Source organism: Dasypus novemcinctus, chromosome 2, assembly GCF_030445035.2.
Source record: "Dasypus novemcinctus isolate mDasNov1 chromosome 2, mDasNov1.1.hap2, whole genome shotgun sequence".
Classification (NCBI taxonomy): Eukaryota; Metazoa; Chordata; class Mammalia; order Cingulata; family Dasypodidae; genus Dasypus; species Dasypus novemcinctus.
The window spans coordinates 191690906-191717459 of record NC_080674.1 but is presented as its reverse complement, the minus strand read 5'-3'; the positions used below and the strand labels follow the sequence as shown (position 1 = coordinate 191717459).

Below are 26554 nucleotides of genomic sequence, written 5' to 3'. Positions count from 1 at the left end.
GTGGAATCTAAGCCCCCTCTTGATACAGATGTGGAGTGGACACAACCATTCCAGGGTCCACAGGATAGAGGAAGAGTATGGATTAGAGTGAACTTACTGATATTCTATTCATGAACTATTATGATTAGTAATCAAAGAAAATGTAGCATTGATGTGGAGAAAGTAGCCATGGTCGCTGCTGAGGATAGGGAGTGGGAAAAAGAGATGTGATGTGGAGGCATTTTCAGGACTTGGAGTTGTCCTGGGTGGTACTGCAGGGACAGTTACCAGACATTGTATGTCCTCACATGGCCCACGGGGTGGCCTGAGGGAGAGTGTAAACTATAATGTGGACCATTGACCATGTGGTGCAGCAGTGCTCAAAGATGTATTCACCAAGTGCAAAGAATGTCCCATGATGATGGAGGAGGTTGTTGTTATGGGAGGAGTGGGGTGAGGGGGGTGGGGAGTATATGGGGACCTCATGTTTTTTGAATGTAACATTAAAACAATAAATAAAGCCAAAAAAAGTTAAAAAAAAAAATAAACATATGAACAATGAAAAAAAAACTTAGTGGAGGGAAAAACCCTCAGCATCTATGCAGTCTTGAAATTCATTGACAAATTCATTAGCAGCCATTTTATTAGTCATCGCTGCCTCACCATGCCTCATGACACTATGGATGCCGGTCCTCTTTTTAAAATTATCAAACGAGCCATGGCTGGCCTTAAAAATTTCAATGTTCTCAACACTTGGTTCGTTTGTTTTTCAAAAGATTGGTATGCAACACTTTCACTTTTTCACATATCATGGCTTCCAATACACTGTTGCCTGCTAACTGCTTCTTGCCTTCCCAAATTAGTAATAGTTTTTCAACTTCCTCACTGCTGTTACTGCTTTAACTCCTTTTCCCAACATCAGCCTTTTTTATCACTTCTTTATTCTCAGTGATAGTGGAGACCATTGTTTTAAGCACACTATATTCCCTAGCAAGATCAGTAATGTTAATACTACACTCATATTTACCTACTGTTTCTTTTGTTGTTGTTGTTGTTCAATGGTGGTATGAAGTAATTTTCTTTCCTGCTTAGTGCTATCACTGCTCATTTTCTTAGGACCATATGAGGAGGAAAAATGCAAAAATATATAAAATGACCATAGATAAGAGCATAATGGGATGTGTACTGGGCAAGAGCTACTGTGTGACTAAGGCATGACCCTTTGTTTCAGCTGGAAAGGGTAGCAAGTCACAAGGCAACCAACACAGACAAGTTTCAGTTTGCGCATCGAGTACCAAACAAACAACGAGTACCAGGACAAAATTTTCATGTCAAAATGTGTTGAATACCAAAGTCTATGAGTTTCAAAGCAGTCAAGTACCAAGTATGACTATAGAGAGAATTAACATAACCAAAAGCTGTTTGTTTTTTTTTTAAGAAAAATAATAAAATTGACAAACCATTAGCTAGACTAACAAAAAAAAAAAGAGAGAAAAGTTGCGAATAAGAAAAATCAGAAATGAGGGGACATCACCACTAACTACACAGGAATAAAAGGGATCATAAGAGGATATTATAAAAAGCCGTATGTCAACAAATTAGATGAAATGGATGAATTCCTAAAAAAACACAACTACACTGACTAAAGAATAAATAAAATACCTCGAGAGACCAATCACAAGCAATGAGACTGAATCATCATCAAATACATCCCAGCAAAGAAAAGTCCAGGACCAGATGAATTCACAGGTAAATTCTACCAATCATTCCAAAAAGAACTAACACCAATTCTGTTCAAACTCTTACAAAAAACTGAAGAGGAGACAACATTAGCTCACTCATTCTATGAAGCCAACATAACCCTAAGACCAAAGCCAGCTAAAGATGCTATAAGACAATTAGAGACCAATCTCTCTAATGAATTTAGATGCAAAAATCCTCAATAAAATACCTGCAAATCAAATCCAACAAGACATTAAACCAGTGATACACCATGATCAAGTGGGTTTTAACCTAGGTATTCAAAGGTGATTCAACACAGGAAAATCAATTAATGTAATATACCACATTAACAATTCGAAGGAAAAAAATTACATGATCATTTCTACAGACACAGAAATGGCATTTGACAAAATCCAGCATCCTTAATTTAAAAAACTCTGAAATAAAGAAATAAAAGGAAGCTTCCTCACTATGATAAAGAGTATATGAAAACCCACAGCTAATATACTCAACAGTGAAACACTGAAAGCCTTCCTCTACAATCTGGAAAAAGACAGGAATGCCTACTGTCACCACTCTTATTCAACATTGTTTAAGAAGTTCTTGCTAGAGCAGTCAGGCAAGAAAAAAAAATAAAAGGTAACCAAATAGGGAAGCAGATGTAGCTCAACTGATAGAGCATCTACCGACCATATAGGAGGTCCAGGATTCGAACCCAGGGCCTCCTGGCCCCTGTGGTGAACTGGCCCACACATAGAGTTGCCACACGCAAGGAGTGCCACTCAGGGGTTCCCCCTGCCCACGCACAAAGAATGCACCTTGCAAGGAGAGCCTAAGAAATAAATTTAAATTTAAATTTAAATTTAAAAAAGGTAACCAAATTGGAAAGGAAGAAGTAAAATTTTCACTATTTGCAGATGACATGATCCTATATAGAAATTCCCCAAAAAATCTACAATAAAGCTACTAGAGCCAATAAACAAGTTCAGCAAAGTGGTGGGATATAAGATCAAGATGCAAAAATTAGGAGTGTCTCTATATACTAGTAATGAGCAAGCTGAGGAGAAAATCAAGAAAAAAATATCACTTACAAGGGCAACTAAAAGAATCAAATATCTAGGAATAAATTTAACCAAAGATATAAATGGCTCGTACACAGAAAACTATACAATATTGCTAAAAGTAATCAAAGAAGACCTAAATAAATGGAATCACATTCCATGCTCATGGATTGACAGTTTAAATATCGTTAAGATGTAAATTCTACCAAAATAGATTTATAGATTCAATGCAATCCCCCCAAAAAAAATCTAACAGCCTACTTTGCAGAAATGGAAATGCCAATTATGAAATTTATCTGGAAGGGTAACAGGTCCCAAATAGCAAAAAAAAATATTGAAAATGAAGAGCAAAATTAGAGAGCTCATTTCCAGATTTTAAAGTATATTACAAAGCTACAGTGGTCAAAACCACATGATACTGGCATAAAAATAGATATATTGCCCAATGGAATAGAACTGGGAGTTAAGAAACTGAGCCTTATATCTATGGTCAGGTGGTCATTGCAAGGCTGCGAAGTCCTCTCAGCTGGACAGAACAGTCTCTTCAACAAAGTTATCCATACACAAAAGAATGAAGGAGCACCCCTATCTCACACCATATACAAAAATTAACTCAAAATGGATCAAAGATTTAAATGTAAGAGCCAGGACCATAAAATTCCTAAAGAAAATATAAGGAAACATCTTATGATCTTGCAGGGGGCTATCTTAGATTTTACACCCAAAGAACAAGCAACAAAAGAAATAATAGAATAACTTAATTTGGGATCTCCAAATTAAATTTTTATGCTTCAAAGGACTTTGTCAAGAAAGTGAAAAGGCAGACTAATCAATGGGAGAAAATATCTGGAGAACATATATCCAACAGGGATTTAAAACCCAGCATATATAAAGAAATCCTAAAATTCAACAATAAAATAACAAACAACTAAAAAATGGGCAAAAGACTTGAATTTTTTTTTCAAAAATAAATGGCTAAAAAGCACAGGAAAAGTTGCTCAATATCACTTGTTATTAGGAAAATGCAAATCAAAATGACAATTAGGGGAAATCGTGGAAACATGGCATCAGATTAGCCAGATAAGGCTCAGCTCTCACAAAAACAACAGAGAAAAGAGCCAAAGTCTGCCCAAGTTACCTGCTTCAGGGGCCAGCAGACCAGAAAAGGGCTTCACAATTCCCAGTAGGGTGAGGGTCAAAGGGACGAAGAAGCCAAAACAACAAACTGTGAGTTATTAAACCTCCCGGCTGCCAGGAAGGGCTCCTGTCCCCCACTCCAAAATATTCAGCAGGAGTAAAAGCCCTGAATCACTTCAGTTGACTGAAAGGGGAGCAGACAGCTGTTACAAAGGAAAAGGGAGAGGGAGTCATGAGGCTTTTCTTCAGTAAATTTGGCCAGCAGAGCCCACTTTGAATCTCAGCTCTGGCCAGATAAAAACAAAGGAAAACCAAGAGAAATACGATTCTGCAGAAAAGTGTGCCAACAAGTGCCAAGTAACTTAAGCTGGGCAGTTCTAAAGACTTGGGATAAGTTGGACCAAATATCAAAGAGCTGTGAAAAAAAAATCACAATAGGCAAGAGAGAGAAATTGGTCATTAGAATAAATTCACCAACATAATTAGATGCCTAGACATCACAGCAGAAAATTACAAGCCATACTAGGAAAGAGGAAGAGATGGCCCGGCCAAAGGAAAAAAACAAACATCCTGAAGAGATTCAGGATTTAAGACAATTAATCATTGATAATCACATAACTCTACTACATCATTTTAAAGAACTGAAAGAAAATATGACTAAAGAGATAAAGGATATTAAGACGACACCGGGTGAGCATAAAGAACAATTTGAAAGTCTGCAAAGAAAAGTAACAGAACTTATGGGAATGAAAGACATGATGGATGAGGTTAAAAATACATTAGAGGCGCATAAGAAAAGATTTGAACTGCTTGAAGACAGAATTGGTGATTTTGAAGACAGAACATCTGAAGTGGAAAAGACAGAACAGAAAGAAAAGAGAATAAAAAAAAATGGAACAGGGTCTCAGGGAATTGAATGACAACATGAAATGCAAAAACATATGTGTTATCAATGGGGCAGTATGGAGAATGTGTGCCAAATGCACACTAATGACATGGTAACAATCAGATGATATTATTTTATCTGTAACAAATGTTCCACCACAGTGTGATGTGTTGATAGATGGATGTTGTTTGGGAATTCTGCACATGTGCGTGATTGTTTTATAAGTTTACAACTTCTGTCATAAAAAATATATTTAAAAAATAATAGTAGGGTGGCTTGGGGGAGGAATACACCAAATGTAAGATAAGGACTATAATTAGTGGTAAGGTTTTGACAATATTCTTTCATAATGTGTAACAAATGGCTCATGACAATGCAAGGTGTTAGTGGAGGGTTGATGCATGGGACCCCTGTATAATGTTATGCATGTTTGCTTTATAAGTCCACAGTTTTTACTATACACTTATTGTTTATGCATGTTCATGTATAAACAATATAAATATGATAATAATAATAAGGTGGGATGGGGGAAATACTTTGGTTAGTAGTAATATTTTCACAATGCTCTTTAATCATTAGTCTAAAATGTTTATCAACAATGCAAGGCATTGGTGGTAGGGTGAGTATGAGAGTCCTGTATGATTCTATGTATGTTGTTTTGTAAGTTCACAACTATTATTATACACTTATTGTTTATGTATGTTTATGTGTGATATACATCAATAATTTTTTTTTAAAATGAAAACAATAAATAAAGATGTGTTATTAGCATCCCAGAAGGAAAAGATAATAGAAAATGGGCAGAAAGAATATTTGAGGAAATAATGACTGAAAACTTCCCTACTCTTATGAAAGAAATAAATATCAATATCCAAAAGGACAACACACCCCAAATAGAATAAACATGAACAGAATTATCCCAAGACACCTACTATTCAGAATGACAAACATCAGAGATAAAGAGAAGATTGTGAGGGAAACGGACTTTGGCCCAGTGGTTAGGGCGTCCGTCTACCATATGGGAGGTCGGCGGTTCAAACCCCGGCCTCCTTGACCCGTGTGGAGCTGGCCATGCGCAGTGCTGATGCGCGCAAGGAGTGCCTTGCCACGCAAGGGTGTCCCCCGCGTGGGGGAGCCCCACACGCAAGGAGTGCGCCCGTGAGGGGAGCCGCCCAGAGCAAAAAGAAAGAGCAGCCTGCCCAGGAATGGCGCCGCCCACACTTCCTGTGCCGCTGACGACAACAGAAGCGGACAAAGAAACAAGACGCAGCAAACAGACACCAAGAACAGACAAACGGGGGGGGGGGGGGGGAAGGAATTAAATAAATAAATAAATAAATCTTTAAAAAAAAAAAGAGAGAAGATTGTGAAAGCAGCAAGAGAAAAGCAAAGCATCATATACAAAGGAAACATGATAAGATTAACTGCCAATCTCTCATCAGAAACCATGAAGGAGAGAAAATAGTAGTACGATGTATTTAAGGTATTGAAAGAGAAAACTTGCCAACCAAGAATTCTGTATTAGGCAAAGCTGTCCTTCAAAAATAAAGGGGAGTTCAAAGTCTTCACAGACAAAGGAAAACTGGTAGAATATGTTACCAAAAGACCAGAATTATAAGAGATACTAAAGGGAATACTGCAGCCTGAATGGAAAAAACAAGGGTGAAAGACTTGGAGAAGAATGTAAAAATGAAAAATATTAGAAAGGGTAAAAAGATAGACTATTACTTACCAAATCCAATGGATGTGTCATGATGATGGGAACGAGTGTTGTTGGGGGGGGGGAGAGGGGGGGTGGGGGGGTGGGGTTGAATGGGACCTCACATATATATTTTTAATGTAATATTATTACAAAGTCAATAAAAAATAAAAAAATTAAAAAAAAATAAATAAATAAAATAAAAAAAAAAAAAAGATAGACTATTGTATGATATGACAACATAGAGCTAAAAGTCAAAATGGATGAAGTATGCCTTTACAGTTATAACACTGAATGTTAATGGCTTGAACTCCCCAATCAAAAGACACAGGCTGATAGAAATGATTTTAAAATATGAGTCATCCATATGTTGTCTACAATAGACTCACCTCAGATGTAAGGACACAACCAGACTAACAGTGAAGGGTTGGAAAAGATATTCCATGCAAATAGTAACCAAAAGAAAGCTAGAATAGCAATACTAATATTGAACAAAATAGATTTTAAATGCAAAACTGTTATAAGGGATGAAAAAGGTCATTATATATTAATAAAAGAAGAAATAACTATTCTAAATATTTATGCACCTAACCTCAGTGCATGAGGCATAAACTGGCAAAGCTGAAGAGAGAAAAAGATGTCCCAACAATAATAGTTGGAGACTTCGATACACCACTCTCAGTATTGGACGGAACACCTGGACAGAGGATAAAGAAACAGAGAACTTTGATAGTATGATAAATGAGCCAGACCTACAGATATCTATAGAGCACTGCAACCCGAAACAGCAAAATATACATTCTTTCCAAGTACTCTTGGATCCTTTTCCAAGATAGATCAAAAGACAAATCTTAATAAATTTAAAAGATTAAAATTATTCTGGGAAGCAGAAATGGCCCAATGGATAGGGTGTCCACCTACCACATGGGAGGTCCAAGGTTCAAACCCAGGGCCTCCTGACCCGTGTAATGAGCTGGCTCACACACAGTGCTGATGCACACAAGGAGTGCAGTGCCACGCAGGGGTGTCCTCCGTGTAGGAGAGCCCCACACACAAGGACTGCACCCCGTAAGGAGAGCCGCCCAGTGCAAAAAAAAGTGCAGCCTGCCCAGGAATGGTGCCACACACATGGGAGAGCTGACGCAGCAAGACGATGCAATAAAAACACGACATAGATTCCAGGTGCTGCTTACAAGAATACAAGCAGACACAGAAGAACATACAGCTAATGGACACAGAGAGCAGACAACTGAGGGGGCGGGCAAGGGGAGAGAAATAAATAAATCTTTAAAAAAAAAAAAGAAATTACACAAAACACTTTCTCTTATCATAATGGAATGAAGCTGGAAATCAATAATGGAGAGAAAAGGGGGAATTCATAAATATATGATATTAAACAACACTCCTAAACAACTAGTGGGTCAAAGAAAAAATTGCAAGAGAATTCAGCAAATATCTTGAGACAAATGAAAATGAAAACACAATATATCAAAACCTATGAGACACTGCAAAGACAGAGCTGAGAGGGAAATTTATAGTCCTCAATGCTTACATTAAAAAGAAAGAAAGAGCTAAAACTGATTATCTAACTACGCACCTGGAAGAACTAGAAAAAGAACAGCAAACTAATACCAAACCAAGCCAAAGGAAAGAAACAGTAAAGATCAGAGCAGAAATGATGAAATTGAGGGGAAAAAAAAACAATAGAGAAAATCAACAAAACCAAAAGTTGGTTCTTTGAGAGGATCAACAAATGACAAACGCTTGGCTAGACTGACAAAGAGAAAAAGAAAGAAGACACAAATAAAATCAGAAATGAGAGGGGATATTACCACTGACCCCACAGAAATAAGACAGACCAAAAGAGGATAGGATACTATGAAAAACTATATGCCAAAAAACTAGAAAATGTAGATGAGATGAACAAATTCCTGGAAACACATGAATCACTTACACTGACTTCAGAATAGAAGACCTCAACAAACCAATCACAGGTGAAGAGATTGAAACAGTTGTCAAAAACCTTCCAAAGATTAAAAACCCAGACCAGATGGTTTCACAGGTTTATTCTACCAATCATTCAAAATGAACTAATACTGATCTTGCTCAAGCTCTTCCAAATAACTGAAAAGGAAATAGTGCTACTAAACTCATTCTATGAAGCCAACATCACCCTAATACCAAAACCAGATAAAGATACTACAAAAAAAAAAAAGAAAATTATAGACCAACTATTTCTCATGAATACAGATGTAAAAATTCTCAACAAAATGGTTGCAAACAGAATCCAAAAGCACATTAAAAGAATTATACACCATGATCAAGTGGGTTTTATCCCAGGTATGCAAGGGTGGTTCAACACAAGAAAATCAATTAGTGTAATAAACCATTATTGATAAATTGAAGAAGAAAAATCGCATGATCCTCTCAATTGATGCAGAAAAGGCTTTTGACAAAACACAGCATCCTTTCTTGAAAAAACACTCCAAATTACAGGAATAGAAGGAAGCTTTCTCAATACGGTAAAGTGCATATAGGAAAAACCTACAGTGGCATTGTACTCAATGGTGAAAGACTGAAAGGTTTCCCACTGAGATCAGGAACAAGACAAGGATTCCCACTGTCACCATTATTATTCAATGTTGTGCTAGAAGTTCTAGCTAGAGCAATTAGGCTAGACAAAGAAATAAAAGGCACCCAAATAGCAAAGACAGAAGTAAAACTTTCACTATTTGTTGATGACATCATCCTCTATCTAGGAAATCCTGAAAAAACCACAACAAAGCTACTATTTGGTTAGTGCAAAAGGACCTGTGCTTTTGTATTGTTGAAATCTGCCATTTGATATTGGCATACCTTCTTAAATATTTGTGGTTATGTAATATATCATTTTAATGTGCATTTCTCACTCTATATTTTTTTGCTAATGACTTATGACTTGCTGTTTTATATTTATTTTAGACTATGAAAATGATGTTAGACAAAAAACAAATTCAAATGATTTTATCTGAGTTCAAAATGGGTCATAAAGCAGAGAAGACAACTGACAACATCAACAATGCATTTGGCCCAGGAATTTCTAATGAACAACAGTGCAGTGGTGGTTCAAGAAGTTTCCATTGGAAGTTGGAAACGACCAACTGAGAGCAATCATCGAAGCTGATTCTCTTAAACTACAGAGAAGTTGCTGAAGAACTCAATGTCGACCATTCTACAGTTCTTTGGTATTTGAAGCAAATTAGAAAGGTGAAAAAAGCTCAATAAGTGGGTGCAACATGAGCTGACCGTAAATCAAAAAAAATGGTCATTTTGAAGTGTTGTCATCTCTTATCCAATGCAACAATGAACTATTTCTCCATCGGATTGTGACGTGCAAAGAAAAGTGGATTTTATATGACAACTGATGATGATCAGCTCAGTGGCTGGTCCAAGAACAAGCTCAAAAGCACTTTCCAAAGCCGGACCTGTGCCAAAAAAAAAAGGTCATGGTCACTGATGGTCTGCTGCCACTACAGCCTTCTGAATCCCAGCAAAACCATTACATTTGAGAAGTATGCTCAGTAAATAAATGACACGTACCAAAAACTACAATGCCCACAGTTGGCACTGGTCAACAGAAAGGGCCCAATTCTTCTCCACAACAATGCCCAACTGCTCATCACACAACCAATGCTTCAAAAGTTGAATGAATTGGGCTATGAAGTTTTGCCTCATCCACCATATTCACCTCACGTCTCACCAACCACCACTTCTTCAAAGGTCTCAATATTTTGTAGGGAAAATGCTTCAACAACAAGCAGGATGTAGAAAATGCTTTCCAAGAGTTCATCAAATTCTGAAGCATAGATTTTTATGCTACGGGAATAAACAAACTTACTTCTCATTGGCAAAAAAGTGTTGAGTGTAAAAAAGTGTTGATTAATAAAGATGTATTTGAGCCTAGTTTTAATAATTTAAAATTCACGATCCAAAACTGCAATTCCTTTTGCACCAACCTAATAGAATTAATAGACAAGTTCAGCAGAGTGGCAGGATACAAGGTTAACACACAAAAACCAACAGTGTTTCTATACACTACTGATGGGCAATCTGAACAGAAAATCCGAAAAATAATTCCATTTATAACGGCAACTAAAACAATCAAATATTTAGGAATAAACTTAACCAAGGACTTAAAAGGTCTGTATTCAGAAAACTACAAAACATTGCTAAAAGAAATGGAAGACTTAAATAAACGTAAGGACATTCCGTGTTCATGGATTGGAAGACTAAATATCATTAAGATATCAATTCTACCCAACTGATTTACAGATTCAGTGCAGTCTCAATCCCAATAGCCTTTTTCACAGAAATCAAAAAGGCAATAATTAAGTTTATTTGGGGAAAGCAGATATGACTCAAGCAGTTGGATGCCCACCTACCACACGGGAGGTCCCAGGTTCAGTTCCTGGTGCCTCCTAGGGAAGACAAGCAGGACAGCGAGCTGGTGCAGCAAGCTGATGAGACGGGATGACACAACAAGATAGCGCAATGAGGAAACACACAATGAGGGACACAACAAGCTGGAAGTGGAGGTGGCTCAAATGATTAGGTGCCTCACTCCCACACGGGGGGTTCCCGAGTTCAGCTCCCAGCCCCTCCTAAAAAGATGAGCAAATGAGTGGATTCAGGGAACAGACAGCAAGCACAGACAGTGGTGGATGGGGATAGCAAATAAATTTTAAAAATAAATCTTTGTAAAAAAAAATTTTATTTGGAAGGTAAAGTGGTCCCGAGAAGCAAAAAATGTCTTTAAAAAGAAGAACAAAGTTGGAGAACTCTCACTCCCTGACCTTAAATCATACTATTTAGCTCTAGTGGTAAAAACAGCATTGTACTAGCATAAGAACAGAGAGATTGACAAAACTGACAATTCAAGAACTCAGAAATTGACCCCCACATCTACAGCCAAGTGATTTTTGATAAGGCTATTAAGCCCACCAAGCTGGGCCATAACAGTCTATCCAACAAATGGTGCTGGGAAAACTGGATAGCAATATCCAAAAAATAGAAAGAAGACCCCCATCTCACACCTTATACAAGTATTAACTCAAAATGACCAAGGTATTAAAAATAAAAACCATAAAACTCCTAAAAGAAAATGTAGGAAAACGTCTTCAAGATCTTGTGGTAGGTGGTAGTTTCTTAAACTTTACACCCTAACCACAAACAAAAGAAAAATTAGATAAATGGGACCTCCTCAAAATTAAACACTTTTGCACCTCAAATGACTTTGTCAAAACAGTGAAAAAGGAGCTGACTCAATGGGAGAAAAATATTTGGCCATCACATATCAGATAAGGGCTTAATATCCTTCATGTATAAGGGGATCATACAACTCAACAATAAAAAGACAAAATATCCAATTATAAAATGGGCAAAAGACTTGAAAAGACAACTGTCCAAAGAAGAAATACAAACGATGAAGAAACACATGAAAAAATGCTCAACATCACTAGCAATTATAATAAAAAATATATAAATATAAATCAAAACTACAGTGAGATATCATTTCACACCTATTAGATCACTATTTTTTTTTAAGATTTATTTTTCTCCTCTTTCCCCTGCCCTTGTTGTCTTCTCTCGTGTCCATTCGTTGTGTGTTCTTCTGCGTCTGTTTACATTCTCGGCAGCACCAGGAATCTGTGTCTCTTTTTGTTACATCATCTTGCTGCATCAGCTCTCCATGTGTGCAGCACCACTCCTGGGCTGGCTGCATTTTTTTCTCACAGGGCAGCTCTCCTTACGGGGTGCACTCCTTGCACACGGCAGCACTGCATGTGGGCCAGCTAACCACACTGGACAGGCCACTATTAAAAAAGTCAGAAAACTGGAAATGTTGGTGAGAATGTGGAAAGATAGGGATGCTTATTCACTATTGGTGGGAATGTAGAATAGTACAGCCATGGTGGAGGACTGCTTGGCAGTTCCGAAGGAAGTTAAATATAGACTTGCCATGGACCTGGCAATACCAGTGCCAGAAGAACTGAGAGCAGTGACACAAATAGTAATTGTACACCCATGTTCATAGCAGCAGCATTCACTATAGCAGAAGGTTGGAAGCAAACAGGTGTCTATCAACCGATGAATGGATAAACTGTGGCGTATACACACCACTATTATGCAGCACTAAAAAGAAATGAAGTTGTGAAACAAATGGCAACATGGATGAACATGGAGGACATTATGTGTTCCGTGAAGCAAGTCAGACACAAAAGGACAAATACTGTATGATTGCCCTATTATGAACTAAATACATTATATGAAATACATGAAATATATGAAATATGAACATGGGTAGAATTGCATATAAAGGACCATTTTTCTTTGAAGATGAACAATTCTAAGTTAGTAACACAAAATGTTAATATTAGACACAAAAAAAAACATACTAAGTGAAGGAGACCAGACAGAGTACTACCTATTGTATGATTCCATTTATATAAAATGTAAATATAAATCAATTTATAAAGATGAAAAAAGATTAGTGGTTATGTAGGTATGAGAAAGGAATGCTAAGGGGTATAGAGTCTTTCTTTTCGAAGTAATGAAATTGTTCTAAATATCTGAGATGATGAATGCACAGAATTGTGATTATATTAAAAGCCATTGATTAGACACTTCTTTTTATCTTTTTTTTAAAGATACATAGATCACACGAAATGTTACACTGAAAAACTTAAGAGGTTCCCATGGACCCTATTCCCCATGCCCCCCCATGCCTCCCACATCAACAACTTCTTTCATTAGTGTGGCACATTCATTGCATTTGATGAATACATTTTGGAGCACTGCTACACAGCATAGATTATAGTTTACATTGCAGTTTACACTCTCCCCAAGTCCATTCAGTGGGTTATGGAAGGATATATAATGTTCTGCCTTCAGCAACTCCTGTGGCCACTGTCTAACATCATAGATATAATTTCTTCCATTGCTAGAGTCACAATAATTCTATAGTAGAATACCATTCTAATCCATATTTTATTCCTCAATCCCAAGGATCCTGAGATAGCAATGCCCACTCCACCTCTAAATTGAGAGGGGGCTTAGATCCCACATGGCTGATGGATGGGATTCTCCTCCTTGAAGTTGTAGACTCTCTCGGTTCCTTGGTTCCTTGGTGTGGTGGTTGACCATCCTCACCTCATTAGCTAACCTGGGTAATTCCAAAAAAATGGAGAGTAGGTGTTGCAACTCTGCTGAGGCTCAGGGCCTAGCTGGTACATGGACAGTCCAGAGATTCAAGTCACCTGGACATACAACAACCCCAGCACCTACCACAGATTCAATAAAAGGGACAGAAGAAGCATGTGTAGAGAAGTCACATCTGAGTCCAACTCCATCATACTCAGGAGCAAAAATTACAAAGTAGGGCCCACTGGCAAGGCACTGAACCCCAGAGCTATCTGCCATGACCACAGGACCTGGATATCTCCTTTGCCCTCAAGAACATCACTACTTGGAATTCTATCTACTTTGGTTGTCTCTCAGTTCCTGCTGAAACATCCATAAGCATGATCCCTCTGATGACCTCCCAATTCATTTTGAAGTCTCTTAGCCATATAAACTCATTTGTCTTTACCATTTCACCCTTTTACTCCAGATCTTTTTCTAGTTGCAGCACCAGCTGGTGCTTGGTTGTAATCGCTCAGCACCAGGAAGGTGCATCCCCAAGAGTCATGTCCCATGCAGGCGGTAATGTAACATGTAGCAAACCAGGCTGCCTCTGTGAGACCCTAATAGAAGTTCAGGGAAGGCCTTGAATGCAGATGGCTGAAGGCAGCTGTCGCCATTATGTCTGGCTGAGGAGCCTTGTGAGTCACATAGTACCCATAGAAATTTGTTGAGTGTGTAAGGGGATGAAAGCGACTATGACGTCCAGAACATAGCCTGCTGTAAACACACAATGAGACATTTAATCACAAGCTGTACTAGGTTAGACATGCTTATGATTAACTAGGAAAAGAGATTCATGAGTTATGATTCATTGTTAATTCTGCATCAAGGTTAGAAACAGGAAATAAATGTACTGGGAGAAAAACCAATAAAGAAGCTGCTTCTTTAAGCATACAACTGCCATTTACATGAGTGCTTGTGCTTTCTTCATGGATCTGAGTCTTGCTGGACAAGACTCTTCCCACTTCTGCACCCCAACAGTAACACATTTATATGCTCAGTTTGGCTTAGAGAGTGGCCACATTTAAGGAACGTGGAGGCTCTTAAGAAATAGTAATTCTGAGGCACCCTGCAGCTCTAGGCCAAGTTGAAATTTTAAGCACACAGGCTCATAAGTATAGTCATCAGTATCAAGTGCCCATCATTGGACCATCCTTCTTCACTGGTCTTTGCCCTTGCACTTGGATGACTGCTGTGTTCCATTGTGGAATGTGATAGAGCTCCTCAGGATGGGAACAACACTCCTCATTTGTCATGAAACTCTACCCACTATGTCAATACCCAACAAACATTCGAACATATCTATCTACCCTATATTCATGCCTGGAAAACTCCCTCCCACCCAAGCATCCCCCATTACTGACATCCACACCAATGCTCCTCCCCTGCCATAGTTGAACCCCTCTGTGATCCAAAACTTCTTCAAAAAGCTTAATATATTGCCAAATTCAATTAATAGGAAAATGAAATAGTAGCGACAGGTTTAAAGATTAGAAATAAAGTACATAATAATTTAGAAAAACTAAAATAAAAAATAAATTGAGGCATCAAAAAAATGAAAAATATCCTAAAAAATTTTTTTGATGTTTTGCCTTTCATTAGGTGGTGTCCTGTATGTACAGTGGCTGGGGCAATCTCTTCCATTTCTTCCTCAGTGTCTTACTTTTTTTTTTTTTACTATGTCTTCAAAAAAGTTTTTTTTCTTTTTTGTACACTTTTTTATTAAAGTTAATAGATCACTAAGAACGTTACATTTAAAAACATTTTAAAAAAACATAAACATGAGGTTCCCATATACACCACTCCCCACCCCCAAGCCCATCTGTTTTTGTAAATTGTATTTTTTTGAAGAAATACACATCACAAAATAAAATGTTACACTAAAAAATATAAGATTCCCGTAAACCCCACACTCCCTCCCACACCCCACTCCCACCAGCAATCTCCTCCATCATTGTGGAATACGCATCGCACTTGCTGAACACATTTTGAAGCACTGCTGCACCACACAGATAATAGTTTACCCTGTAGTTCACACTCTCCCCCAGTACATTCAATAAGTTATGGCAGGATATATCAAGTCCAGCATCTGATCCTGCAATACCATTTAGGACAACTCAAAGTCCCAAAAATGCTCTTCTTCCCTCTCCCTGCCCTCAGCAACTACTGTGGTCACTTTCTCCACCTCAATGCTACAATTTCTTCTATTACTAGTCACAGTAGTTTTAGGTCACAGTAAAGTCACATACAGAATACAGGGGGCTCCCACAAACCCAACATCCTCCCTCATACCCCCTTCCCCAACAAAGATCTTTTTACTTGTGGATGTCACATTTGCTACAACTAATGTACAAATATTGAAACATAGCTATCAACCATTGGTTACATTATGGTTTACATTTTAGACAGTACACTTTTATAAATTTTTGGTTACATTATGGTTTACATTTTAGACCATACACCTCTACAAATCTTTGGTGAAATTTAACATGGCCTGCATCTATCACCACACATTCATGCAGAAAACCTCCATTGCCCACCATTTACCCCCTCTTCCAACTACTCTATTCTTCTCACCCCCACCCCACAACCCACAGTGACAAACAAGCTTCATTGACTGAAGGATAAGATCCATATATACCTGCAACAATGCTGAGGGTTTGACACACTAGTCTGACCTCCCCTACTGGAAGCCACCCATGCTCTCAAGAAACACCCGACCCTGTCTGAGAACATCAGGCCTCCTTGGATAGGGGTACATCTTCCCATTCATTGTATAGGTCTCCACCCACCGATATAACATGCAGTGACAAGATGAGTAGTCACACATGCCCTAGAAGCCTGCCAACCATCGAACACCTTAAACCTGTAACCCTTCCTTATTGTATTTTCTTAACAGTTTTCTCAACATTATAGTTTCAACCATGTACCTGACCATCTCGTGTTCACCTGCGACACCTCAACACTCCCCCCAATTCCATGTACCATCTGACCCATCCTCCCAACCCTAGCCCCCTCAAACCTGCAAAGCCCAACCCAATGGTATCCCTAGGCCCCCATCATATCCCTTCACTGCACAACTACTTACCTCCACTTTGTCACAGATTTCATCCATGTGGGCATTGGCTCACAACCTTCCTCTCTCCTCTATTTCCTGTAAGCCTATCTTCCAGTCTCTAGCTCTCTGAGACAGCTTGATTTGCTTAATTCATATCAGAGAGGTCATGCAGTACTTTTCCTTCAGTATCTGGCTTGCTTCGCTCAACTAAGGTCCTGAAGATTTATCTACATTATCCCATGTGTTAGTACTGTATTCCTTCTTACAGCTGAATAGTATTCCATTGTATGTGTATATCACATTTTGTTTATTCCTTCATCTGATGATGGACATTTAGGCTGATTCCAACTTTTGGCAATAGTGAATAATGCCACTATGAACATTGGTGTTCATACACTGGTTTGTGTTCTTGTTTTCAGTTCTTCTGGGTATACACTCAGCAGTGGAATTGCTGGGTCATATGGTAGGTCTATAGCTAGTTTTTTGAGGAATGGCCAAACTGTCCTCCACAATGGCTGGATCCTCCTACATTCCCACCAGCAGGGGATGAGGGTTCCCATACCTCCACATCCTCTCCAACACTGTAGTCCTCTGATTTTTTAATAGCCACCAGTCTAAGGGGTGTTAAGATGGTATCTCATTTGTTGAAGAGGCCATTCTCTCCCAGTTGAGTGGGCTTGGTAACCTTGTCGAATATCAGATGATTGTATATATGAGGATCTATATCTGAATTCTCAATTTGGTTCCATTGGTCAGTATGTCTGTCCTTGTACCAATACGATGCTGTTTTGACCACTATAGCTTTGTAGTATGTTTTAAAGTCAGGTAGTGTGACTCCTCCAATTTCATTTTTCTTTTTCAATGTCTTTGGCTATTTGGGGCCTCTTTCCCTTCTGTTGCAGTTTGACATAGTTATGAATTCCAAAAATAGATATTGGATTATGTTTGTAAACTGGTCTGAACCTGGGCATGATTAAGTTATGATTAGGGCTTTGACTGGGTCACGTCATTAGGGCACTGAGTCCCCACTGCTTGGTGGGCGGGGACTCACACATAAAAGTTATGGCAAAAGACAAAGTAGGAGGGTTTTCTGATGTTGGAGTTTGGTGCTGAAGTCTTAAGCTGGAGCCCCAGGAAGGCAGCACACAGAGGAAAGAGAAGCAAGACCCGGGAAGAGAGGACCTGAGCCAGGAGAATAACACAGAGCAATATAGATGGCTCCTGAGACACAGCAGAAATCCCAGGAAGAGAGACAGAGCCGTTCACCTGATAGTCTACAGCTGAGCCCAGAGGAACGCAGGAAGCCTGAACCCTCACAGTTGTTGGCAGCCATCTTGCTCCAACACATAAAAATAGACTTTGGTGACGGATGTTACCTTTTACTTTATGGCCTGGTATCTGTAAGCTCCTACCCCAAATAAATACCCTTTATAAAAACCAACCAATTTCTGGTATTTTGCATCAGCACCCCTTTGGCTGGCTAATACACCTTCCAAATAAATTCCATAGTTTTTCCAGTTCATTAAAAAATGCTGTGTTGATTTTTATTGGGGTTGCATTAAGTCTGTAGATCAGTTTGGGTATGATAGACATCTTAATGATATTTAGTCTTCCAATCCATGAACAGTGATTATTCTTCCATTTAAGTCTTCTTTGATTTCCTTTAACAGTGTTGTTTTCTGTGTATAAATCTTTTGTTTCCTTAGTTAAATCTATTCCTAGACATTTGATTTTTTAATTTACTATTATACATGGTATTTTTCTTGATTTCCTCCTCAGATTGCTCATTACTGGTGTACAGAAATACTACTGATTTTTGCACATTGATCTTATAACCTGCAACTTTACTGAACTCATTTATAAGTTCTAGAAGCTTTGTTGTAGATTTCTCAGGGCTTTCTATGCATAGGATCATATCATCTGCAAATAGTGAAATTTTGGCTTCTTCCTTTCTAATTTGGATGCCTTTTATATCTGTTTCTTTCCTCAGTACTCAAGCAAGTACTCCTAACACAATGTTAAATAGGAGTGGTGATAGTGGGCATCCTTATCTTGTTCCTGATCTTAGAGGGAAAGAGTTTAGGATTTCACCATTGTATGTAATGTTAGCTGCGGGGTTTTTATATATACCCTTTACCATGTTCAGAAAATTTCCTTCTATTCTGATTTTTTGCAGTGTTTTTATCAGGAAAGGGTGCTGTATTTTGTTGAATGCTTTTTCTGCATCTATGGATATGAACATGTGATTTCTTCCTTCAATCTGTGTATATGGTATATTACATTGATTGATTTTCTTATGTTGAACCATCCTTGCATACAGGGATGAAACCCACTTGGTCATGGTGTATAATTCATTTGACGTGTTGTTGAAAACAATTATCAGGTATTTTTTCAAGGATTTTAGCATTTAGGTTCATTAGAGAAATCGGTCTTTTTCTTTCTTGTTGATTATACACTTCTGATAAAATAGCCAGAAACAGCAACTATGTACAGTGGAAGAAGCATAAAGAGATTGAGAGGTAAGGAATTTTCTTGTTTACCTGTTTTTTGTATATTATTCATATTCTTGAAGTAATGAAAATGCTCTAATAATGATTGAAGCAATGAACACACAACTATGTAATTACTGCAAATACCACTGATTGTACACTTTGGATGAACTGTATGTTTATTAAAATGTATGAATAAAATTGATTTGTTTTTTAAAAAAAGCAGCACAATGAGGTAACATTTCATACTTACTAGAAGGCCACTACTAAAAAATCAAAAAACTACAAGTATTGGAGAGGATGTGAAGAAATAAGAACACTCATTTACTGTCAGTGGGAATATAAAAGGGTGCAGTTGCTGTGGAGTACAAATTGGCAGTTTCTTAGGAAAATAAACATAGTATTGCCATATGAGCCAGCAATCCTGCTACGAGGTATATACCCAGGAGAACTGAAAGCAGAGACATGAGCAGACATTTGCACACCAATGTTCAAAGCAGCATTATTCAAAATTGCCAGAAGATGGAAGCAACCCAAGTATCCATTAACCAATGAAGGGATAAACAAAATGGGGTACATACATACAATGACATGAAATATCATTTACCAATAAGAAGGAATGAAATTCTGATACATGCAACAAAATGGATGAACCTCGAGGTCATTATGCTGAGTGAAATAAGCAAGACACAAAACAACTAAAGTTTTATGATTTCACTGATATGAAATAATAATAATAAGCAAACTCATCAAGTTAAAATCTAGAATATAGGTTACCAGAAGATAGAATGAAGGCAGAGAATGGGCAGCTGATGCTTAATTTGTACAGAATTTCTAATTCTGTTGATTGTAAATGTTTGGAAATGGATAGAGGTGATGGTAGCACATTACTGTGACTATAATCAACAGCGCTGAATTAGGTGTGAATGAGGTTCAAAGAATTTTATGGTCTGGTATGTCACTAGAAAAGAAGCTAGAGGATAAAACATCGGACTGTATTACACAGTGAACCCTCCTGGGGGTGATGATTGTGGTTAATAGTGCAAACAGAAAAACGTTCTATCATGAACTATAACAAATGTACATCACTATTACAAGGTGTGAATAAAAAGGTGATATATGGGGAAAATACACTTCATGCAAACTATGAACTATAATTAACAGTAATATTTAATATTTTTTCATCAATTGTAACAAAAGTACCACACCAATGTTAAGTGTCAAAAATTGAGGGATATAAGGGCATAGGGTTTTTCTTTTTGGAGTAATGAAAGCATCGTAAAATCAAATTGTAGTGATCAATTTTACTACAACTTTTTTTTTAAGATTTTTTTTTTTTCTCTCCCCTTTCCCCTCCCCTCCCACAATCCCCCATTATCTGTTCTCGGTGTCCATTTGCTGTGTGTTATTCTTTGTCTGCTTCTGTTGTTGTCAGCGACACAGGAATCTATGTTTCTTTTTTTTTTTTTTTTTTTTTTTTTTTTAAAGATTTTATTTATTTATTTAATTTCCCCCCCTCCCCTGGTTGTCTGTTCTTGGTGTCTATTTGCTGCGTCTTGTTTCTTTGTCCGCTTCTGTTGTCGTCAGCGGCACGGGAAGTGTGGGCGGCGCCATCCCTGGGCAGGCTGCTCTTTCTTTTCACGCTGGGCGGCTTTCCTCACGGGCGCACTCCTTGCGCGTGGGGCTCCCCCACGCGGGGGACACCCTGCGTGGCACGGCACTCCTTGCGCGCATCAGCACTGCGCGTGGCCAGCTCCACACGGGTCAAGGAGGCCCGGGGTTTGAACCGCGGACCTCCCATATGGTAGACGGACGCCCTAACCACTGGGCCAAAGTCCGTTTCCCTCTATGTTTCTTTTTGTTGCGTCATCTTGTGCGTCCGCTCTCCATGTGTGCGGCATCATTCTCTTGGGCAGGCTGCACTTTCTTTCGCGCTGGGTGGCTCTCCTTACGGGGCGCACTCCTTGCGCGTGGGGCTTCCCTACACGGGGACACCCCTGCATGGCAGGGCACTCCTTGCACGCATCAGCACTGCACATGGCCCAGCTCCACACGGGTCAAGGAGGCTCGGGATTTGAACTGCGGACCTTCCACTTGGTAGGCGGACATCCTATCCACTGGGCCAAGTCCGCTTCCCTTTACTACAACCCTTTAAACAACTCTGTGACTATACTGAGAGCCACTGACTGTACAATTTAGATGGGTTGTTTGGGGTATGAATATACCTCAATAAAACTGCTTTAAAAAAATCACTCATCCTTGATTTCACTCTCCTCTCTATGGAGTCAGAATCACTATCGCAGATGCTGTGTTTCCCTGTCTCATGCTTGTACAAACATAAGGAAAGCCTTTTTATGCCCTATGACAAAGATAACGGCATAGCTGCTGGCTGTGCCACCCTCCTTCCCCACACCCTTGGGCAACCTGGGCAACTTGGTGAGAAGAATCAACTCCAGATATAATGAAAATGGCAAGTGGCTCACTCATATATCCAAAGGCAATGCCTGAGGTTACCCTGACATGTCAAGGGGTTGGCTGCACCTTCAGGGTATTTTTCTTTGGGGAGGAAATAAAAACCTCTACTAGTTGGGCCACTCCCTGTATAGGTCATTTGACAGTGACAGGACAATGCACCCTTGGACACCTTGTTGTTTCCTTAGAAATTCACAACAAATCTCAAGCTTCACAGAGCACTATTTCACTTAATTTACATCCCAAGTCAAATGCAAAATACCTGGGGGCTATCAATGATGGTGGATAGGCCTCTTTCATTTTACTCTTATTACCCGAGGTTAGGAGTAAACACCAATGAAAATGATTAAAAATTTATCTGTAACAGTAGGAGAAACTGCTGATTCCACTACAAAGGCTATTTCTGTACAACAAAAGTCTTTAGATTCTTTAGCTAGAGTTGTTTTAGATAATAGAAGTGTTCTTGTCTACTTGCTGGCAGTATAAGGAGTTTGTTTTGTCATCAGAACCACCTGCTGTACTTGGATAAACACTTAAGGGAAAGTCAAAACACAATTATATAAAATAGTCAAACAAGCAAAGTGGCTCAAAAAAGTAACTCCATTCTCAGGATCACTTTTTGATCTCTTTGATTTCAGTCATTTGGGTTATGGGGTCCTTGGCTCAGAAGCATACCCAAACACTGGGCATTATACTATGATCACAGTCATCATAACAGTGTCCCTATTGTGCTATATTTATCTAAAGTTTTAAAAGGTTACACCCAGCCATCTCGCCAAATGGTGTTTATCCATCTAAAATGATAGAAATGTGAAGAAAGTAAAAACAACCAACTGCTCAACATCTACAACCTAGAGTTAATCACCGACAAGAGCGGCTTAGAGCTTGCAGACGGTAACTACAAGTGGCACTAATGCCTTCAATTTTTATCTCAGCTCTCAACTTGACTGACTGCTAGATCAAAAGGGGGGAATTGATAAATAAAATCTAAGAGACTCAACATGGACCCATTCATGCTAAGCCCATAGAGAGCAAAACCAAATCTAAGTAAGTTTCTATTTCTTGTAAATACCTGGCTTGCCCAGAAAACAGAATTTAAATACAGCCAATCAGCTATTGCCAACCATGAATCATATTAGGAAATGGAGTCTGCACTAAACCAATGAAAATATTCTCCGGGAAACGGACTTTGGCCCAGTGGTTAGGGCGTCCGTCTACCATATGGGAGGTCCGCGGTTCAAACCCCGGGCCTCCTTGACCCGTGTGGAGCTGGCCATGCGCAGTGCTGATGCGCGCAAGGAGTGCCGTGCCACGCAGGGTGTCCCCCGCGTGGGGAAGCCCCACGCGCAAGGAGGACGCCCGTGAGGAAAGCCGCCCAGCGTGAAAAGAAATTGCAGCCTGCCCAGGAATGGCGCCGCCCACACTTCCCGTGCCGCTGACGACAACAGAAGCGGACAAAGAAACAAGACGCAGCAAATAGACACCAAGAACAGACAACCAGGGGAGGGGGGGAAATAAAATAAATAAATAAATCTTTAAAAAAAAAAAAAAGAAAATATTCTCCTATGTACTTCCCTGTTCTGTCTTATGAAAACTCATTGCTGCCTTTATTCAGTGGAACTCCTCTCTACCCTACGGTGATCCGAGTTTCCCCAATTCATTGTTTGTTTTAATAAAACTCTCTGAAATCTAATATTCTGTTCAAATTTTTATTTTAACAAATCAATTTCCTGGCCTTCTTGCTTTCTGGTATCTGCATGATAAAATCACTTAAACTATCTGCCTACTCTGCACAGTTACGGGAGAGGTGGACAGTTTTCATGCACTCTGGGAGCTTCCTATCTCTAGCATTTACTACGTCTCTCAACATTTCTACTTTTAGCCTCTCTTTCTAAAGCCTCAGGGCTTTCAGTTCAAGCCAAAGTACAACACCTGACTTGAGGAGAGTGAATGCCCAAGGAGGCAACCCTTGGCTAATGAGTAGGAGTAGGGAGATAAATGTCCCAGCTTCCCCTCCTTCAGAGGGCAATTCTGAGGTGGAGTCTACATGTTCATCAAAGATGCCCTAGTAGCACTCATCCCAAATTGCCCACAGAGATAACCCCTCAAGAACAAACACTGCATATACGAACACCTTCATATTCATACAGTCTCACTTTCCCGGCTCTCCACTATGATTTCCTTGTCTCAGGTTCCGCTTTGAGAAAAACACAAACTAAAACAAATACAAAAAAGAAGAAGAAATAAAAGTATAATAAAGAATTAGTGTTGGAGATCTGGACCCGAAGGGTATCGGGAATGAAAGAAAGAGAAAAGGGAGAAGGAAACAAAGAGCAAGAACGAGCGAGAAAAAAAGAACGAGAGAGCTGGGATCAGGGGGTCTGCGAGTAATAACTCCTCAGACAACTTTATTGTTTACAAGGGGCTCTCTATATACCCCAGTGTACATAACAATAAGCAAGAATATGTAGCCTATGTACCAATAAGCAGGAACGTGTAGCCTACGTGCCAATAAGCAGGAACCTCAAGCAGCGTTACCCATAGTCTAAGGAATTTTAAAAAATCTTATCTCAAGGTACAAAGTCTAAGTGTTCCATTCACTACAAAAGGTATGTGCTCATCTTTTCTTTTAGCCTTTAACAGCTTCATCCCATTTGCCGGGAACTCTTAATTATCGCATTCCTTAGGTTGCAAGCGTAGCCATGGAGACAGCACTAGCATGGAGACAGCACATCTCTCCTTGGGAGGCCACTGTGCCTCAGTTTCCAACAAATTAGAAATTAATGAAACAATCCCACAATACAGAGGGTGAACGAAGGCAAAAGTGGGTCTCTGAAAAGGCTAATAAGCTTGATAAATCTCTGGGATCAAGGAAAAGAGAAAAGGCACAGATAATCAGAAGAAATAAGAAAGAAAAATCACTACAGAGCCAACAGATCTGTATGAGGATATTAGAACAACTGTAGGCCAAAATATATACAGTCTATGAAATGGACAAGCTACTAAAGAAATATCAGAAGCGTTACAAAAAGGAATATCAAATATGAGTAGTCCAATAATAGTAAAGAAATTGTTCCACAATTCAAAATCTTATCATAAAAAACTTCCAGGTCTAGAGAGCATGACAAGTAAATTCTACCAAATATTTAAGGAAGAAATAAATCCAGACTAGCATAAACTGTTACAGGGAATAGAAAAAGAGGGTACACTGCCCAATTAATTTTGTAAGGTTAAAATAATATCAAAACCAATCACAACAGTGTGAGAGAGAAAAAAGTACAGACCAATTTTACTTATGAACAGATGCAAAACTCCTAATAAAAATATTAGCAAAACATATCCAGCAATGTAAAGAAAAGGAGCATGCATCATGACCATGTGGTACTTATCTAAGAAATGGAAGATTAGCTTAACGTAAAACAATCAGCATTATTAGCACCATTAACCAGTTAAAGGAGAAATTTCATATGATCATTTCAATAGATGCAGAAAAATACTAGCTAAAATTTAACAGACATTCAAGGGAGCGGGAGAACAGGGTATATGGGAAGTCCCTATATTTTTTATGCAACATTTACATAATCTAAATCTTCTTTAAAAATAAAAAATTTAAAAATTTTAATAGGCATTCATGATGAAAACTCATAACCAGGAATAAAATCCATAAAGAATATTACAGAAAACACCACAGTAAAATTATACTCAAAGAATAAACATTGACACAAGATAATTTGGCAATTTTATATGAACATTGTACTAGAAGTCATAGCCAAATAACTAAGGCAACAAAAGGAAAAGGTATATATTATATATAAGCAAAAGAAGCAAAACTGTCATTATTCACAGTTTATATTACATATAATATTGAAAACGAATGTCAAACTCCTTATTAGAATGTATGAGAGACTTCAGGTAGGAAAGTATATACAAAATCAGTACTGTATAAAAAAATTACTTGTATTACATACACCAGAAAGACAGAAAATAAAATTTAAAAAGAGATACCATTTATAATAGCATTAAAAAAAAATAGGAAACACCCAGAAATTAAACTCACAAAAAATATGCAAGACCATTATAGAGAAAGTTACAAACTATTATGGACAATTATTAGACCTAAATGAAATAGAAGACATACCATGCAAATGGTCTAGAAGATTCTATTTCATGAAGATGTCAGTTTTCCTCAAGTTGATTCACGCACCCAGTGAATCCAATCAAAGTCTCAGGGGTTTCTTGACACTCTGACGATAAAATTTAGACGGAAATGTATGTGAATCGTTCGTAAGCCAAGACACTCGAGCAAGAACTTATGCTTACTCTACCAGCTACCAAGATTTAGTTCATTGCTGTGTTAACCTGATGGTATTGGTCACCTCCCACAGCCACCCCAAATCACCCAACCCTGCTCTCATTTCGCTTTTTTCCACACTTACCATCTTCTAAAACGTTACGATTAAGTTCATAGTAGAAAGTGCCCCCCTCCTCGGAAAGTTCTGGAAGGGGCGGTGATCGTCGGTTTAATTCATTCAAGTATTTCAAAATGCCTACAATGGTGGGCACCTAATAGGTGTTCAATACGTTTCTCTCGATTAACGGAAGGGGAAACAGGTTTGCACTCGGCTATTTTCTACTTGCCTAGCCATCATTCCGCGAAAGCAGCCCTGGAGAGCCCGGAACCTCCGCAAATCTCACCTCTACCTCTCACAGAGGGATATGAGGCGAGCCCGGGTGAGCTCCCGGCGAGCCCGCAAACGTGCCTGGTCACGTGACAGGGCTCAGCCGGGGCTCCGCCTCCGCCGGCAAATGTGGCGAACCACATTTCCCAGA

General features: G+C 38.8%; 1 long non-coding RNA gene across 1 annotated transcript; it reads right to left on the bottom strand.

The window, feature by feature from the left end:
• Window positions 1–24096: 24096 nt before the first annotated feature.
• LOC131274996 (uncharacterized) lies at window positions 24097–26482 on the bottom strand. The gene is made up of 2 exons (XR_009182343.1): window positions 26161–26482; window positions 24097–25968 (listed from the first exon to the last, which is right to left on the bottom strand). It is a non-coding gene; the product is annotated as an uncharacterized lncRNA (long non-coding RNA).
• Between the last annotated feature and the right edge of the window lie 72 nt (window positions 26483–26554).